This window comes from Triticum aestivum, chromosome 1B (assembly GCF_018294505.1).
Source record: "Triticum aestivum cultivar Chinese Spring chromosome 1B, IWGSC CS RefSeq v2.1, whole genome shotgun sequence".
In the NCBI taxonomy this organism is placed as follows: Eukaryota; Viridiplantae; Streptophyta; class Magnoliopsida; order Poales; family Poaceae; genus Triticum; species Triticum aestivum.
In genome coordinates, this window is record NC_057795.1 from 375,526,938 (window position 1) to 375,533,419 (window position 6,482).

The following is a 6,482-nucleotide window of genomic DNA, read 5'->3' on the forward strand; positions in this document are numbered from 1 at the left end:
TGAAATAAGGAAATAAATAATAACTTTATTATTGCCTCTAGGGCATATTTCCTTCAGTCTCCCACTTGCACTAGAGTCAATAATCTAGTTCACATCGTCATGTGATTTAACACCAATATTCACATCTGTATGTGATCAACACCCATAGTTCACATCGTCATGTGACCAACGCCCAAAGGGTTTACAAGAGTCAATAATCTAGTTCACATCGTTTATGTGATTACCACCCAAAGAGTACTAAAGTGTGATCATGTTTTGCTCGTGAGAGAAGTTTAGTCAACGGGTCTGTCACATTTAGAGCTATATGTATTTTGCACATATTCTATGTCTACAATGCTTTGCAGGGAGCTACTCTAGTTAATTGCTCCCACTTTCAATATGTATCCAGATTGAGACTTAGAGTCATCTAGATCGGTGTAAAAGCTTGTATCGATGTAACTATTTACGACGAGCTCTTTTATCACCTCCATAATCGAGAAATATTTCCTTAGTCCTCACTAAGGATAATTTTGACCGCTGTCCAGTGATCTACTCCTAGATCAAAATTGTACTCCCTTGCTAAACTCAGGGTAGGGTACACAATAGGTCTGGTACACAGCACAACATACTTTCATAGAACCTATGACTATGGCATAGGGAATGACTTTCATTCTCTTTCTGTTTTCTATCGTGGTCGGCCTTTGAGTCTTACTCAACTTTACACCTTGTAATACAGGCAAGAACCCTTTCTATGACTAATCCATTTTGAACTTCTTCAAAACTTTATCAAGGTATATACTCATTGAAAAATCTTATCAAGCGTCTTGATCTATTTTTATAAATCTTGATGCCCAATATGTAAGCAGCTTTCATAGAGGTCTTTCTTTGAAAAACTCTTATTCAGGTATCCCTTTATGCTATTGCTACGTCTTGAGCTTGCGTTGGTTTTCCTTGAAGAGGAAAGGGTCATGTAGCACAGTAGCGTAAGTATTTCCCTCAGTTTTTGAGAACCAAGGTATCAATCCAGTAGGAGGCTTCTCAACAAGTCCCACGAACCTACACAAACAAACAAAGAACTCGCAACCAACGTGACAAAGGGGTTGCCAATCCCTTCACGGACACTTGCGAAAGTGAGATCTGATAGAGATAATATGATAAGATAAATATATTTTTGGCTAGTGGCTTCTCTCAAGAGCATAAATATTACGGTGGGTGAAAAAATTACTGTCAAGCAATTGATAGAAAAGAGAATAATTATGACGTTATCTAGGCATGATCATGTATATAGGCATCACGTCCGCAACAAGTAGATCGACTCCTGCCTGCATCTACTACTCTTACTCCACACATCGATCGCTATCCAGCATGCATCTAGAGTATTAAGTTCATAAGAACAGAGTAGCGCATTAAGCAAGATGACATGATGTAGAGGGATAAACTCAATCAATATTGATATAAACCCCATCTTTTTATCCTCGATGGCAACAATACAATACGTGTCTTGCAACCCTTTCTGTCACTGGGTAAGAACACCGCAAGATTGAACCCAAAGCTAAGCACATCTCCCATGGCAAGAAAGATCAATCTAGTAGGCCAAACCAAACCGATAATTCGAAGAGACTTGCAAAGATAACTCAATCATATAAAAGAATTCAGAGAAGATTCAGTTATTATCCATAGATAAATCTGATCATAAACCCACAATTCATCGGATCTTGAAAAACACACCGCAAAAAGAGATTACATCAAATAGTTCTCCACAAGAGAGGGCAAGAACATTGTATTGAGATCCAAAAAGAGAGAATAAGCCATCTAGCTAATAACTATGGACCCGAAGGTCTGCGGTAAACTACTCACAACTCATCAGAAGGGCTATGGTGTTGATGTAGAAGCCCTCCGTGGTGGATTCCCCCTCCAGTAGAACGCCGGCGACGGCTCCAAGATGGGGTCTCGCGGATACAGAAGGTTACGGCGGTGGAAATTGTATTGTGGTTCCTCCCTGGATGTTTTCGGGGTACGTAGGCTTATATGGGAGGAAGAAGTACATCGGTGGATGCCCGAGGGGCCCACGAGACTGGGGGCGCGCCCTCCTATCTCGTGGAGGCTTCGGCTGTTTCTTGACTTGCACTCCAAGTCCTCTGGATCATGTTCGTTCCAAAAATCACGCTCCCGAAGGTCTCATTCCGTTTGGACTCCGTTTGATATTTCTTTTCTTCGAAATACTGAAATAGGCAAAAAAAACAGCAATACGGGTTAGGCCTCCGGTTAGTAGGTTAGTCCCAAAAATGATAATAATGTATAAAATAAAGCCCATAAACATCCAAAACAGGTAATATAATAGCATGGAATAATCAAATATTATAGATACGTTGGAGACGTATCAAGCATCCCCAAGCTTAATTCCTGCTCGTCCTCGAGTAGGTAAATGATAAAAACAGAAATTTTGATGTGGAATGCTACCTAGCATAATTCTCAATATAATTTTATTGTGGCATTGATGTTCAGATCCAAATGATTCAAGATAAAAGTTCATATTGACAAAGGAAATAGCAATACTTCAAGCATACTAATAAAAACAATCATGTCTTCTCAAAATAACATGGCTAAAGAAAGTTCATCCCTACAAAATCATATAGTTAGGTTATGCTTCATTTTCATCACACAAAGATGTTCCCAACTTCTATACCCCCGATGACAAGCCAAGCAATTGTTTCGTACTTAAATAATCTCATAGTTTTTCAACCTTCACGCAATACATGAGCGTGATCCATCGATATAGCACTATGAGTGGAATAGAATAATGATTGGGGATTGTGTGGAGAAGACAAAAAAAGAAAGTCTCACATTGACGGGGATAATCAACGGTGGGAATGCCCATCAATTGATGTCAACATGAGGATTAGGGATTGCCATGCAATGGATGCACTAGACCTATAAATGAATGAAAGCTCAACAAAAGAAAACTAGTGGGTGTGCATCCAACTTGCTTGCTCACGAAGACCTAGGGCATTTGAGGAAGCCCATCATAGGAATATACAAGCCAAGTTCTATAATGAAAAATTCCCACTAGTATATGAAAGTGACAACCTATGAGACTCTCTACATGAAGAACATGGTGCTACTTTGAAGCGCAATATATGAGACTCAATAAAGAACAAGGTGCTACTTTGAAGCACAAGTGTGGAAAAAGAGATGGTAGCATTGCCCTTTTATTTATTTTCTTCTTCTTTTCCTTTTTTTCTTTTCTTTTTTTTCTTTTGGCCTTTCTTTTTTGTTTGTCCTTTCTTTTTTTGGCAATGCTCTAATAAAGATGATCATCACACTTTTACTGATTACAACATAAGAATTACAACTCGAAACTAGAACAAGATATGACTCTATATGAATGCCTCGGGCGGTGTACCGGGATGGTGCAATGAATCAAGAGTGACATGTATAAAAAATTATGCATGGTGGCTTTGCCACAAATACGATGTCAACTACATGATCATGCAATGGCAATATGACAAAAGTAATGTATGTCATGATGATGATGAACAGAACGGTGGAAAGTTGCATGGCAATATATCTCGGAATGGCTATGGAAATGCCATAAATAGGTAGGTATGGTGGCTGTTTTGAGGAAGATATAAGGAGGTTTATGTGTGATAGAGCGTATCATATCACGGGGTTTGGATGCACCGGCGAAGTTTGCACCAACTCTCAAGGTGAGAAAGGGCAATGCACGGTACCGAAGAGGCTAGCAATGGCGGAAAGGTAAAAGTGCGTATAATCCATGGACTCAACATTAGTCAAAAGAACTCATATACTTATTGCAAAAATTTAGAAGTCATCAAAAACCAAGCACTACGCGCATGCTCCTAGGGGGATAGATTGGTAGGAAAAGACCATCGCTCGTCCCCGACCGCCACTCATAAGGATGCACAAGCCAGGTACACTTCATGCTTCAAATTTGTTACACAACTTTAACCGTACGTGCATGCTACGGGACTTGCTAACTTCAACACAAGCATTCTTTAAATTCATAATCACCCAACTAGCATGACTTTAATATCACTACCTCCCTATCTCAAAACAATCATCAAGTATCAAGTTGATCGTAGCATCCAATTCACTTCCTATGATAGTTTTTATTATACCCAACTTGGATGCTCATCATTCTAGGACCAATTCATAACCAAAGCAAATACCATGCTGTTCTAAGAGACTCTCAAAATAATATAAGTGAAGCATGAGAGACTAGCAATTTCTTCAAAATTAATCCACCGCCATGCTCTAAAAGATATAAGTGAAGCACTAGAGCAAAAACTATCAAGCTCAAAAGATATAAGTGAAGCACATAGAGTATTCTATAAAATCCCAAGCAAATAGGCTTCTCCCAAAATGTGTGTTACAGCAAGGATGATTGTAGTAAACTAACAAGCAAAGACCAATATAATACACGACGCTCCAAGCAAAACACATATCATGTGGCAAATAAAAATATAGCTCCAAGTAAAGTTACCAATGAACGAAGATGAAAGAGGGGATGCCTTCCGGGGGAATCCCCAAGCTTAGGATTTTGGCTATTCTTGAATAGCTTGCGGTGCCTTGGGCATCCGCAAGCTTAGGATTTTTCCATCCTTTATTCCATAGTCCATCTAATCTTTACCCAAAACTTGAAAACTTCACAACACAAAACTCAACAGGAAATCTTATAAGCTCCGTTAGTGAAGGAAAACAAAACCACCACATAAGGTACTGTAATGAACTCATTCTTTATTTAAATTGGTGTTAAACCTACTGTATTCCAAGTTCTCTATGGTTCATACCTAGCCATAGATGCATCAAAATAAGTAAACAACACACGAAAAACAGAATCTGTCAAAAACAGAACAGTATGTAGGAATCTGTAGCTAACGCAAACTTCTGGAACCTCAAAACTCCTACCAAAATTGGAAGTTCTAAAAAAATTGTCTATTTAACAGAATCAAAAAGAATCAATGCAAAATCTCGTTCCTGTGATTTATTGAATTTTTTCTCGTGAGCGCAAAGTTTCTGTTTTTCAGCAGAATCAAATCAACTCATATCATAGGTTATCATTTAGGTTCTACTTGGCACAAACACTAAATAATACATGAAAACACATCTAAACAGAAAGTAGAAACAAAATTTAACACTAAACAGGAACAAAAAACATAAAGAAAATTTGGTTGCCTCCCAACTAGCGCTATCGTTTAACGCCCCTAGCTAGGCATAAAAGCAAAGATAGATCTAAGTGGTGCCATCTTTGGCACTTGATTCATAAGTAGCTCGCATGATAGATTCATAAGGTAATTTGACTTTCTTTCTTGGAAAGTGCTCCACGCCTTTCTTTAATGGAAATTGGAATCTAATATTCCCTTCCTTCATATCAATAATCGCACCAATCGTTCTAAGGAAAGGTCTACCAAGAATAATAGGGCAAGAAAGATTGCAATCTATATCAAGAACGATAAAATCAACGGGCACCAAATTTCTATTTGCAACAATAAGGACATCATTGATCCTTCCCATTGGATTTTTAATGGTGGAATCCGCAAGGTGCAAATTTAAAGAGCAATCATCAAGATCATGGAAACCTAGAATATCACATAAAGTTTTCGGAATCGTGGAAACACTAGCACCCAAATCACACAAAGCAAAACACTCATGATCTTTAATTTTAATGTTTATAGTAGGTTCCCACTCATCATTAAGTTTTCTAGGTATAGAAACTTCCAAATTAAGTTTTTCATCAAAAGATTGCATCAAGGCATCAACGATATGTTTGGTAAAAGCTTTATTTTGACTATAAGCATGTGAAGAATTAACAATGGATTGCAACAAGGAAATACAACTTTCTAAAAAACAATTATCATAATCAAATTCTTGAAATCCGAGATAGTGGGTTTAATGCTATTTAAAGTCATGACCTCTCCAATCCCACTTTTACCAAATTTAGCATCAAGATCTAAAAACTCCGAATTCTTGGGACGCCTTCTAAATAAAGTTGACTCATCTCCAGTCCCATTACTTTCAAGATTCATATGACAAAACAAATATCTAATAGGGGACACATCAATAACTTTAAGATCTTCATCATTATTTTCATCTAACTTTTCTGGTTTGGCAGCCATCTTATTGACTAAGGTGGCTTGCTTATCAGAAATTTGATCTATAGCCTTCTCAAGCCGGATTATTTGAGAGTTCACGCCATAAAATTCTTTATTCATATCATCAAGCTCCTTATTCATAAGACCCAAAAAATCTCTTTGTTCTTTAAACTCTTTTCTGCATAAATTATTATGCTCAAATTGCAAATTCATAAAGTTTCTAATATTTGACTCAATCTCTTCGAACCTCCTAAGAAGGAGGTCGGTACTCTTAGGCAAAGCCATAAGGTCAAATAGGCACACAAGCAAACAGAAAAAGGCAAGCAAAAAAGAGAGGAGGAGATTGGGAAAGAGAGGGCGAATAAAACGGCAAAGGTGAAGTGGGGGAGA